This window comes from Nannospalax galili, unplaced genomic scaffold (genome assembly GCF_000622305.1).
Source record: "Nannospalax galili isolate Female #2095 unplaced genomic scaffold, S.galili_v1.0 scaffold1736, whole genome shotgun sequence".
NCBI lineage: Eukaryota > Metazoa > Chordata > Mammalia > Rodentia > Spalacidae > Nannospalax > Nannospalax galili.
Genome location: NW_008338645.1, coordinates 74,008 through 88,231, shown reverse-complemented (window position 1 = coordinate 88,231; position 14,224 = coordinate 74,008).

Genomic DNA, 14,224 nt, shown 5'->3' with positions numbered 1-14,224 from the left:
GGCCTCCTTGATCAAGAGGACAGGTGACCCACCACAGTTACAGGACATTTTGAGAGATTCTCATAGTCCCATGGAACTAGTCAACCAGGGAGGACAAGGAGCAAAGAATGTCCTTTATGTCCCTCTGACCAAGTTATTATAGGCCTCAAAGTATGTCTGTTAAACATCCAAGAAGGTTAGTTCCACCAGTCTGGTACTTTTAAATACTGTGTGTCATGTAGATAAATCTTGGGCGAAGACCAATTGTTCTCAGATAAACCTTGCCTAGCCATATATTTCTTGATCTGGTATGCATAATTTGTCAGTAGGTTGTTGGAGTAATATGGTTCCTTCTGGTTTAGGAGAAGGGCATTATTAAGGGAGAAAGGGGGAAAATGGAGGTACCTTAATTGGGGAAACCATGATGGAGGGGTGAGACAATGCAAGAGATAAATAATGCCTAGCTAGTTTTAAAAACCAGAGGAATATTTGTTTTTTTTACACAAGCTTTATCTACATAGCACATGGTAATTAAAAGTGCCAGACTGGGCCGGGCATGGTGGTGCATGCCTTTAATCCCAGCACTTGGGAGGAAGAGACAGGTGAATCTCTGTGAGTTCAAGGCCCACATTTTGAGTTTGAGGCCTACATAGTGAGTTCCAGGACAGCTGGAGCTACTGGGGAGACCCTGTCTCAAAAAAGACAAAAAAAGTACCAGATTGGTGGAAATAATCTTATTGGATGTTGAACAGCCATACTTTGAGGCCCATACTAATTTGGTCAGAGGGACTTAAAGGACAGTTTTTGCCCCTTGCCCTCCAAGGTCGACTAAGTTCTAGGGACTGTGAAACATCTCTCAAAATGTCCTGTAACTGTGGTCAGTCACCTGTCTTCTTGTTCAGGGAGGCCGTGAAGACCCCCGAGATGCAACTGGTAAAAGAAAGGAGCCAAGGCTCCTCCCAAGCCCATGTGACCCCTGAGGAACAGATCCTCCAAAACCTTGTGTGTAAAAATAAATTGATTTATTTGGGCCAACTGTATGGTCTTAAACACCCAAAAGGAAAATGTAACCAAGTAGTCATCAGTATATTTCTCTAAGAGTTCAAGGGATTACACTTCCCAGACATTAGGCTTAAGTCCATATAAAAATTAGACACTTCTTTCTCATTGATGATTTTGTTCCTAATCAGAAAATGTTGCTCAGATGTCAGACTTCAAATCTTGGTCTGCAATACTGTAGTGCCCACCTGGAGCTAAGGGAGACAACCTGCTATTGTTCTAAAATGATGGATAAATTTGTTTTCTCCTCCTATCTAGAAGCCTTTGAGAGGGAACTGATACTGATTCTAACCACTCCAACAGCTATCAAAATACCTGAAAGCAAATCCTGAATCCATCAGTCTAGAGCCCAGCCTTGGCAGACAAAAGAAAAATGAGGAGGAACCCAACAGAAGGATGATTTTGGAAGCCCTTGTCAAGAAATTCCAATGGACTCTCATATGAACATTTGAAAATTGCCCTGTTATGACTTTTTTCTAGTTCCCTGTCTAGAACTTGTAATGCTGATTACTCTTGCCTTTACTTCTCTTTCACAAAAAGAGTTATGCAATTTGGGAGCCTTTTAGATTGCCCCATTGAAGGGGTACCACAATTGCCTCGCCCTGGCATCCCTGTTCAGCATGGAAGAAGCCAGAGCAGTCTGCGTCCTGATTCCCTATCTACAAGTTGGGTAACCTCTTCTGAGGATGGTGTGATAAGACTAGGCAGTAGGAATTGGATAGGCAGTTAGGGTAAAAATACCCCCTCAAAAGTAGCCAGTTTCTTGGGTAAAACTCACAATGTCCTTGGGCCTCTTAGCAACATACTCCATTCCAAAGGCCAAAAATGTCTAAAGTATTTGGGAGCTTTTATCTAACCCTTAAAAGATTTTTTTACCTCTTCAGAGGGGGCAATGTTAGAGTAGCAAAAAGCCCCATAAAAAGAAAAGAAGAAAGAGTATATGAAATTATCAGAAAAAGTGATGGGGAGATATGGGAAGAGTTGGAGGGGAGGGAGTGGGCATGGATTTGATCAAAGCAGCTTAAATGCATCTATGAAATTCTCAATAAATTATTTAAATAATTTTTTTTCATAATCTTTTCTTGAGTGGTCCAGTTCTTCAACTTTATCCTCCAATGTTGATATTCTGTTTTCCATTTCATCCATTCTAGCAGTGAGGCTTTCCCCTGTTGTTTAAGGTTGGCTTATTGAGTTTTTCACTTCCTTCTTCACTTCTGCCTGAATTTTCTTCAATGTTTCTAACTCTTTTGTGAATTCATTCAGAAGTTTATCCCTATCTTCTTTCATTTTTTTGGCTGTTAGCCTTAGCCTTTAATGGCTGTGCTATCCCTCCAGCCTTATCCCTATCTTCTTTTAGTCCTTTGATTTGTTTGTTTGTGTGTCCTTTAAATTTGTTGAATTCCTTGATAATGTTTATGGTTGTTCTTTTAAATTCTGTGTCCTGGGTTATCCGTAGAGGGCTCTCCTTGTAGAACTCTTCTACAGGACTGGCGGAGTTTGGTGGGGACAAAGGAGTTTGATTTTCCACTTCACTACTTTTTCATTGTGTTTTTGGCTTGTGAATTTCTTTTGTTGTTTGTGATTCTGGTATGAAAATTAAGTTGAAGTTTGCTTCAGTTCATATTATTGGTGTGCCTTGTTCTTTTTCTTATTGGATATGTAAAACTGGTTGGTCTAGGTTTCAGGTTTTATTTTGGAGGGAACTGATGGCTTTAGATCATCTACTCAGGCACTCCCACAGAAGCCCACATCAGGCTCCAGTCAGGTACACTCAGGCTTCCTTCTAACCATTTGGACCCCTTCAAGTGGGTGCTCAGAGCTCAATTTGGGAAGTTCCCTAAGGGGAGGTCTGATTTTGGGACCCTCAGGTGATCTGCTATTTTCTCAGCTCCTATGCCAGAGGGAGGTCAGAACAGGCCCTCTCAGGCTGTTTGCTAAGGTCTCAGCCTTACCCTACCATAGGGCAGAGGTCTACCCTGGGACTGTGGGAGAAATCTCACATAATCCCAGTTAGGGTGTTGGGTATGGCACGATTTGGGGAAGCTCTCCAATGCGTGGAGGCCGGATCCAGGCACTCTCAGGCAGTCTGCTGAGTTCTCAGCCCCTATGCCAGAGGGAGGCCAGCACTGGCACTCTCAGGTGGTCTGCTGAAATCTCAGCCCCTGAACGGTTGGAAGTCAGAACAGGCCCTCTCTGGTAAGATGGAATCTTAAAGTGGTTTTTATATTTTTCTGAATACTAAGAATGTTGAGCTCTTTTAAGGCGTGTCTTAGTCATTTTTATTTCTTCATTTGAGAATTCTCTGTTCAGGTCTACAGCCCATCTTATTGGGTTGGTTATTTTATGGTTTCTTTGTTTTTTGAATTTCTTTGAAGATTCTGGATATTAATCTTCTGTTAGATGTGTAGCTGGTAAAGACTTTCTCCTACTTAGTGGGTTTCCTCTTCTCTTCCTCAGTTTTTTTCTTTTGCTATACAGAAGCTTTGTAGTTTAATGAGATCCCATTTACTGATTACTGACTTTAGTGCCTGAGCAGCTTGTATCCAATTTAGAGAGTCCTTTCCTATGCCTATATCTTGAAGGATGCTGCCTACATTTTCTTCTAGCAGTTTTCTTGTTTCAGGTTTTGTATTGAAGTCTTTGATCCATTTGGAGTTGAATTTTGTGCAGGGTGAAAGACAAGGGTCCAATTTCATTCTTCTGCAGGTGAAGATTCAGTTTTGCCAGTTCCATTTGTTAAAGATGTTTTCTTTCCTTCATTGTATGTTCTTGGCACCTTTGTAGAATATCAGGTGCCTGAAATTGCATGTACAAATGTTTGGGTCTTCTATTGTGTTTCATTGATCTAAATGTCTATTTTTTGTTCCAGTACCATGCAGTTTTTAAGACTACAGCTGTATAATATAATCTGAGATCTGGTATGGTGATCCTCCCTAGAATTGTTCTTTATGCCCAAGATTGTTTGGATGTCTGGGGTCTTTTGTGATTCCATAACTTTTAGGCTAATATTTTTCAAGCTCTGTGAAGAATGTTGTCTGTATTTTGATTGGCATTGCATTGAATCTATAAATTGCTTTTGGTTAGACGGTCATTTTCACAATATTGAGTCTACCAATCCGTCAGCATAGTAGTTCTTTCCATCTCCTAGTGTCTTACTCTATCTCTTTCTTTAGAGATTTGAAATTTCCATTATAGAAGTTTTGAATGTCTTTGGTTAGGTTTATTCCTAAATATTTTAATTTTTTAAAAAGATTTTGTGAATGGGAGGGCTTTCTTGAATCCTTTTTCTGATCGCTTGTTATTGGTATATAGAAAGGCTACTGATTTTTTTTTTAAGTTGAGTTTGTAGCCTGCCACTTTATTGAAAGAATTACTCATTTCTTTTTTTTTTTTTAAAAAGTGCTTTATTGGCTGAGTATGGTGGCACATGCCTTTAATCCCAGCACTTGGGAGTCAGGGGCAGGCAGATCTCTGTGAGCTCAAGGCCAGCCTGGTCTACATAGTGAGTTCCAGGACAGCTGGGGCTACAGGGAGACCCTGTCTCAAAAAGACCAAATTTATTTTTATTTTTATTTTATGTGTATGAGTGTATTTCCTGCATGTATGTGAGTGCACCCGTGTCATGAAATGCCATGGAGATCAGAAGAGGGCTTCAGATTCCCCTGGAACTGGAGTTAAGGACAGTTCAGAGCCACCATGTGGGTGCTGGAAATCGAACCTGGGTCCTCTGCAAGAGCAGTCAGTGCTCTTAACCACGGAGGCACCTCTCTGACCCCGCACTAATCATTTCTAAATGTTTTCTAGTGGAATTTTTGGGATCTCTTATGATATCATATTGTCTGCACATAGAGATAATTTGGCCTCTTCTTTTCCAATTACTACTCCTTTAATTTTCTTCTCTTGTATTATTGCTCTTGCAAGAGTTTCAAGCACTATATTGAAAAGGAGAGGATGCAGTGGACAGTCCTACCTGGTTTTAATGGGGATGCTTCCAGTTTTCCTCCATTTAGAATGATGTTGGCTATGGGTTTGTTGAATGTAGCTTTAATTATGTTGAGGTATGTTCTCTCCAGACAAATCCCTTCTAGGACTTCTAACATGAATGCATGTTGGATTTTGTCAAAGGCCTTTTCTGTATCTCTTGAGATGACCATGTGGTTTTTGTCTTTAAATCCACTTATATGCTTTATTACATTTATTTATTTACATATATTGAATGCATCCCTGCATCTCTGGAATAAAACCAACTTGATCATGATGGATAATCCTTTTGATGTGTATCTGTATACAGTTTGTGAGTATAATGCTGAGTATCTTTGCATCTATGTTCATTAAGGAGATGGGCCTATAGTTTTCTTTTTTGTTATATCTTTACCTAGTTTTGGTATTAAAGTGATACTGGCCCCATAGAAGGAATTTGGGAGTTCTCCCTATGTTTCTATCTTTTTGAATAATTCTTTTTGAATGTCTGGTAGAATTCTGCTCTGAATCCATCTGGGCATGGGCTTTTTTTAGTTGGGAGGTTTTGTATTACAGTTTAAATTTCCTTACATGTTATGGGTCTGTTTAAGCTGTTGATCACTTCTTGGTTTAGCTTTGGTGGTGTCCATGATCTTAGAAATTCATCCATTTATTTTAGATTTTCAAATTTAATGGAGTATAGATTTTTAAATATATTTTTTAAAAAATTTACTTTTAATGTGTATGAGTGTTTGCCTGCATGTATGTAAGTGCATCCATGTCCTGTAATGCTTGTGGAGGTCAGAAGAGGGTGTTATATCTCCTGATACTGGAGTTACAGATTCTGGGATTTGATCCTGGGCCTTCTACCAGAGCATCCAGTGCTTTTAACTGCTGAGCCATCTCTTCAGCCTCTGGAGTATAGATTTTTAAAGTTCTGGATTTTTTTTGTGTGTCTGTTGTGATGTTAATCTCTGTTTTATAGTCCTGGAGTACTGTTTTTATAAAGCAATATACCAGAGTTTGGTATATATATGTTCATAACTTAATATCCTCTTGGTTAATTGTTCCTTTGATGTGAATGAATTGACCTTCTTCTTAAAAAATGTTTTATTTATTACTTTTATTTTATGTGTATGTATGTATTGCCTGCATGTGTGTGAGTTCATCCATGTTGTGCAATGCCCTCAGAGTCAGAAGAGGACATTGGATTCCCCTGGAACTGGAGTTACAGACAGTTGTTAGCCACCATGTGGGTGCTGGGAATCAAACCTGAGTTCTCTGCAAACACAGCCAGTGCTCTTAACTGTTGAGCCATCTCTCCAGCACAGAGTGAATTGACTCTCTTTATATTTACTGATTAGTTTTAATTTGAAATCTGGTTTGTCGGATATTAGAATTGCAACACTTGCTTAGTTCTTAGTGCCATTTGCTTGGAGTATTTTTTTCCATCCTTTCACCCTAAGCTAGTGTCTATCCTTGAAGATAGGTTTTTCTTTTTTGATTCATTCCCTAAGCCTGTGTCTTTTGAGAGGAGGGTTGAGGCCATTGATACTTAGTGTTATTATTGAAATATGTGTTTTGGATGCTGTGATTTTATTTTTTTTGTGTGTTTGTGGCCCTGTTTTGTGTTTTTGTTGTTATACAGTTATTTGTTTTCTTTCTGTAGCCTCTTGGGTATGCTCATTCCTTTCCTTGGTCCTTTCTGTCACTTTGAATATTCTTTGTAGGGATGATTTGGTGGACATGAACTCTTTCAGCCCATTCATGCCATGAAAAAGTTTCCATTCCTCTTTGACCATGATAGATATTTTTGCTGGATAACGTATTTGGGGTTGACATCCATGATTGTTTAGAACGGGGAACACTTTGATCCAGGCTCTTCTGGGTTTCATAGTTTGCATTGAAAAGTCAGCTGTAATTCTGATGGGGTTTCCTTTATATGTAATTTGTTGTTTTTCTCTAGCAGCTTACCATCTCTTTGTTATGTATACTTAATGTTTTCACTATTATATGTGGTGTGGAGTTTCTGTTCTGGTCATGTCTATTGGTATTCTATGTGCTTCTTGAATCTCTACGTATATCTTTCCTTAATTTAGTGAAGTTTTCTTCTATAATCTTGTTGAAAATCTGGTCAGTGCGATTGGCCTGAGATTCTTCTCTTCCTGTATGCCTATAATTCGTAGATTTTGTCTTTTCATGTTGTCGCACATTCCCTGAGTATTCCATTCCTGTGTTATTTTGAATTTTACATAGTCGTTACTTAAGGTGTATAAGATCTTCAACTTTATCATTCAGTCTTGATATTCTGTTTTCCATTTCATTCATTTTGCTTGTGAGACTTTCTCCTGTTGTTTCTACTTGGTTTATTGACCTTTTTCAATCCCATATTTATTTCCATTTGGGTTTTTTTTCACTATTTCTATCTCTTGTGAATTCACTTTTCAAGTTATATTTTATTGAGCCATGTATTTGTATATTCTTGGGTTTCCATAATTAGTTTATGCTTTTCCTCTTTGAGTTCTTTGATCATGTCATGATTGTTCTTTGAAATTCTTCATCCTGGGATTCCTCAGGATGGTTCTCATTGTAATGCACTTCTCTAGAACTAGTGGGTTTTGTTGGGGCCATATCTTGGTTTTTCATATTGTTTGTGTTTTTGCTTTGCCATTTTTGCTTTGGGCATATGGATGCTCTTTGTTGGTTATGTGTCCAACAGGAACTTCTCCTCTGCTTTTGTTTAATTTAATTTCCATTTTGTTAATGCTTTTAAAAAATGTAGCTTGGTTGCTTTTTGTTCAGGTATGGAAGATAAATTGGTGCATGTTTCAGGTTCTTGCAGGGTAGTAAACTGGTCTGGGTGGGACAGGGTAGTACTAGGCTGGTCAGTACTAGGAGGGCTGGTCTATATGAGACAGATCAGGAGTCAGTGGAGTCTATGCTTGGGAGTTTAGCTATTCTGGATTAGGAAACTAGTCCAGGGAACTGAGGTGAAGGAATTGGAATCTGCTTGGGTCCAAGGCTGGCAGGGCACAAGGTGGGAGTGGGTGAGAGGAATGTAATAGATACATTGTGGGTGGGATCTGACTAACCAGAGTCTTGACTAGTAGGTCTGTCTGGCTGAGTGGGAGCCAGGGAAGATGGGGGTAGAAGAACCACCTGAGTAGGGATTTAGCGATCTATGGTGGGGTATTTAAATATTCTAGGTTAAGAAGCTAGTCCAGAGATCTGGAGTTAAGGAATTGGAGCCTGCTTGGGTCCAAGGTTGGCATGGGACAGGGTGAGGGTGGGTGAGAGGAATCACTCTAGGTCTTTTATCATGACTTCATGTTGAATTTCATCAAAGGCCTGTTCTTTATTGAGATGATCATGTAATATTTTTCCATTTCTATGAATTATTAAGTTTATTGATTTATGTATATTGAACCATCCAGGCATCACCAGAATAAAACAGACTTGATAATGGTGGATGATCTTTTTGATGTGTGTCTGTATGCAATTTGCAAATATTCTGGTATTTCTGCATCTGTGTTCATTATGGATATGGATCTATAGTTTTTTTTTTGTTGTTGTGTTGTTGCCTGGTCTAGGTATTATAGTGATTCTGGCTTCATAGAAGGAGTTTGGAAGTTTCACCACTGTTTCTATCTTTTTGAATAATTTAAGTAATATTGGTTGTATATCTTCTTTGAAGGCTTGGTAGAATTCTTCTGCAAATCCATCTGCGCCTGCACTTTTTTAGTCAGGAGAATTTGTATTACTCTTTGACTTCTTTATTTGTTATGGATCTGTTTAAACTATTCATCTCTTCTTGATTTAACTTTGGTGGATTCATTGAATTAAGAAATTCATCTATTTCTTTTAGATTTTGTATTTAACATAGTTTTAGAAAGTATTTCCTTATAATGTTCTGGATCTTTTCAGTGTATGTTGTGATATTTGCCCCTTCATCTCTGATTTTGTTGATTTGTATTTGATTTTTCTTTCTTTTGGTTAACTGAGCTAAGGGTCTGTCTCTCTTGTTTATCTTTTCAAAGAACCAGCTCTTAGATTCATTGATTCTTTGTGTTGTTTTCTTTGTTTATATTTCATTGATTTATGCTCTAATTTTTATTATTTCTTCTCATATCTTGGTTTGGGTTTGTTTGTTCTTTTCCAAATTCTTGATTTTTACTGTCAAGTCATTTTTTTTTGGTGTTCCTTTTGATTTTTTAAATGTATGTGCTTAGAGCTATAAATTTCCCTCTTAAGACTATATTTAAAAAGTACCAGAAGTTTTGTTGTGTTGTGTTACTATTTTCATTTAGTTTCAGAATTACTTTTATTTCTTTTTAATTTCTTTTTAACCCACTTACCATTCAGGAATGTGTTGTTTAATCTCCATAAGTTTGTTTAGTTACTAGAGCTTCTTTTGCTGTTGATTTTAAGTTTTATTGCATTGCGGTCCTATAGAATATATGGAATTATTTCATTGTTTTGTATTTGTTGAGGTTTGTGTGGTCTATTTTAGAGAAACTTACACAGGCTGCTGAATAGAATGTGTATTCTTTTATGCTTGGGTGCAATACTGTGTAGATAGATGTCTGTTAGGTCCATTTGATGTATGATGTCATTTAATTCAAATGCTTCTCTGCTTATTCTTTGTTCAGATGACCTGTCCATTGAAGGAAGTGGGGTATTGAAATCATCTACTATTACTGCATTAGGGTTAATTTGTATCTTGAAGTTTAGTTTTACCGTTTTTATGGAACTGGGTGTACTATAGTTTGGTGCTTATATATATTCATGATTATAATGTCTTTTTGGTTAATTATTCCCTTGATCAAAATGTAGTGACCTTCTTTGAATCTTCTGATTAATTTTAACTTTAAGTCTATTTTTTCAGCTATTATAATAGCACCTCCTGCTTATTTCTTAGTGTCCTTTGCTTGGACTCTTTTTTCCATTCTTTCACTCTAATGTAGTGCCTATTCCTGGTGGTAAGATGAGCTTTTTGTAGACAACAAATAGGCAGATTTTGTTTCTTAATCCATTCAATTAGTCGGTGTCTTTTTTTGTTTTATTATTATTTATTTATTTTATGTGTATGTGTGTATTGCCCGCATGTAGGTAAGTGCACCCATGTTGTACAATGCCCACAGAGGTCAGAAGAGGCTGTCAGATCCCCTGGAACTGGAGTTACAGACAGTTGTTAGCTGCCATGTGGATGCTGGGATTCGAACCAGGTCTTCTGTAAGAACAACCAGTGTTCTTAACTGCTGAGTCATCTCTCCAGCCCTGTGTGTCTTGTTTTTTGAACTTTTATTACTTTAATAGAATATCTGAACTAGAGTTCAGAGATTCAAGTTTTAACTCAGTGTCTAATATACTATATACAGTACCAAAGATATCAGTCATCAAAACATCATAGCACTTAAGACAAAATCTAGATAATTACTAAATAAGATAAAAAATTACAGATTTATAACATAGCACTACTTTGAAGTTATTTGGAAAATCTACTATATAAAAGATCCATAAGTTACTGCTTCTACAGATCAAGGAAATTATTTTTCCTATAATTTTTGATTAAGTTTCTAGAGAACTGAGGTGTAAATGCGCCTCTAGGTTGGGATATGATTCCCCCCTTTAGAGAAATATGAAAGCCATTCAAAATAAACTCAACTTTGTAGGGTGGCACCTACATGCAATCTCAACAATCTGGAATCTGAGGAAGAAATATCATGAGCTTACTTGGGCTGCATAGTGAGACTCTGTATCAAAATAAAAATAAGCAAATATATTCAGTATAGATCAATCAATAAACCAACTCAAATTTCATGTAAAATGTGAACATCTTCTGAGAATTGTGTAAATGTGGCTAACCAAATATAATTTAATTCTCTGAAATGGTGTATCTTCGATTGAATTACCATTGATTAGGTCTTAGACTCTGTGAAGTGACATATTAACCTTGTAAAATTACAAAGTAAAGATATGCTCTGCTTCCCTGGGCCTGCAGGATATGAAGGCCTCTCTCTGACCTGCAGGCTTCTCTCTCCGGGTTAAGTTGACTGGGCCCTCTGCACCTTGACTCCTCCAGCCTCACTCACCCTCCCATCTCCCCCACCAGTCTCTCCTCCTAGCCTGGGACCTGTCCCATTCCTTGTCTTGGTGCACCAGACACCTGGGGAACCACCACTGCTTCCTGATCCTGTGCATCCAGAGCAGTTCAGTTCCTTCTCGGGTCCCCAAGGGCTCTCTGGGCCTGGTCCCCACCTCACCTCCCTCACACAACCCACCAGCCTCTTTCCTGGATACTGGGGCTGATCAGCTCTTCCTGGTCCTTTGCATCAAGACCAATCCAGCTCCCCAGTGCAGTCCCCAGGGGCCCCTAGGGCCACCTCCCACCCCATCTTCCTTTGCATCTCTGTGTGGCATGGCCACCAGCTGCCCTAGACCAGTATCTTTCCTGGGCCCAGATCCCAGGCCAGTCCAACCCCCAAATTCCTGAGGCCAAAATCTATCCTGGAGGGATCCAGACCTTAGGAGAAAGCCTGAGAGCATCTGATCCTCATCTAACTTGGGCCTCTGTGGGAACTCCTGAAGACAAAAAGCAATCTGGCTACTCCAATATAAAATCAAAAGAGAGAACTAGAAGCTTAGAGGAATCAGCCTTTCATGCCCAAGAAGTAAACCACAAAGACACACAAAGTTCACAAAAAGAAGCAGACCTAGACTTGAAGGCTTGAGTCTCACACAAGAATCAGAAACTACAAAAGAAATTCACATGTCAAAATCACAGAGAAAAAATAATAGCATGAAAAACCAAAATAACATATCCCCACCAAATACCAATAGTCCTCTAGAGGAGTACAACGAGAACCCCCTAAAGATAATGCAAGACGTGGAACTCAAAAGAACAATTATAAACATGATAAAAGAATTCAGTGAATTTAAAGAGCACACAAACAAAGAAATCAAAGAACAGAAGGAAGTTAGGGATAAACCTCTGAATGAATTCAGAAAAGAGTTAGAAATATTGAAGACTACTCAGGCTGAAATGAAGAAGGAAATGAAACATTCAGTAAGCTAATTAGAAAAAACAGAAAGTCTCACCAATAGGATGAATGAAATGGAAAACAGAGTATCAAGACTGGCAGATAAAGTGGACAAAGTAGACCACTCAAGCAAAGATTATGAAAAATTTAAGAAATCACAAGAATGGAATATGCAGGAATTGTGTGACACCATAAAAGACCAAACTTACAAATCATAGGCATACAGGAAGGAGAAGAATCCCAAGATAATGGCATGGATCAGATCTTCAACAGAATCGTGGAAGAAAACTTCCCCAAATTAAAGACATACCCATACAAGTACAAGAAGCATATAGAACACCAAACAGACAAGACCAGAAAAGAAACTCTTCATGGCACATCTTAGTAAAAACACTAAATGTACAAAACAAAGAGATAATACTGAAAGCTGCAAAAGAGAAACAAGTCACATATAAAGGAAAACTCATTAGGATTACAGCTGACTTTTCAGTGCAAACTATGAAAGCCAGAAGAGCCTGGACCAAAGTATTCCCAGTTTTAAATGACCACAGATGCCAACCCAGACTATTATACCACAGCCAAAATGTCTATTATAGTTGAAAGGGGAAAGAAAGATCTTCCATGACATAAATAGGCCAAAGGAATTCATGTCCACAAAACCAGCCCTTAAGAGAGTTCTGGAAGCAATACAAAGAGCTGAAGAAAGGAATGACTATACCCAAGGGGTTGTGGAAATAAATTCAGTAAAGGTATAACTGTGGAAAAGTACAGCTACATCGTGAATGTAAATAGAAATAAAAATGACAGGATTCGATTCTCATCTTTCATTAATAACTTTAAATATTAACGGACTGAACTCCCCAATCAAAAGACACAGACTAGGTGAATGGGTTAAGGAACAAAACCCACCTTTTTGTTGTCTGCAAGAAACCCATCTCACTTTCAAGGACAGAAACTATCTTAAAATGAAAGGATGGAAAAAAATATACCAAGCAAATGGTACTAAGCAAAAAGTAGGTGTAGCAACTATAATATCTGACAAAATAGACTTTAAAACTAATAAGAAGAGATAAAGAGGGCCACTTCATTCCGAGCAAAGGAACAATAAACCAAGAAGATATTACAATCATGAACATATATTCACCAAACTCTGGTGCACCCAACTTCATAAAAAAAACACTACAGGACTTTAAGACCTAAATTAATCCCAACTCATTAGTAGTAGGCGACTTCAGTACCCCACTGTCTCCATTAGATAGGTCAACAGGGCAGAGAGTTAACAGAGAGACATCTGAATTAAACAATACCATATAGCAAATGGACTTAACAGACATCCACCGAGTATTCCACCCAAGCACCAAAGGGCATACTTTCTACTCAGCACCCCATGGAACCTTCTCCAAAATTGACCATGTACTGGGGCACAGAACAAACCTCAGTAAATACAAAAAGATTGAAATAATTCCATGCATTCCATCAGACCACAATGTAATAAAGCTTGCAATCAACACTGGAAGAAGCCCTAATCACCACATGAACACACTGAGATTAAACAACACACTCTTGAATGATGAAATAAAAGTATTTCTGGAACTAAATGAAAAGGACAATACAACACAACAAAACCTCTGGGACATGCTAAAAGCAGTCCTTAGAGGGAAGTTTACAGCTCTAAGTGCCTACATCAAAAAATCGGAAAGAACACAAATAAATGATTTAACATTGCAACTCAACACACTTGAAAAGCAACAGCAAAGGAAGCCCAAACCCAGAAGACAAGAAGAAATAACAAAAATCAGGGCAGAAATTAATGAAATGAAAAAAAACAATACAAAGAATTGACAAATCCAAGAGCTGGTTCTTTGAAAAGATAAACAAGATTGACAGACCACTATCCCAGTAAACCAAAAGAAAGAAAGAGCACCTCCAAATCAACAAAATCAGGGGTGAATGGGGAAACATCACAACAGACACCAGAAAGATATAGAACATTTTAAGGGAATACTTTAGAAAACCTTTATGCTACTAAATTTGAAAACCCAAAAGAAATGGATGGATATCTAATGGAATGGGAACCACCAAAACTAAACCAAGAAGAGATTAACATCTTAGACCCATAACACAAAAGAAATTGAAACAGTAATACAAAACCTCCTGACTAAAAAAAGCCCAGGACCAGATGGATT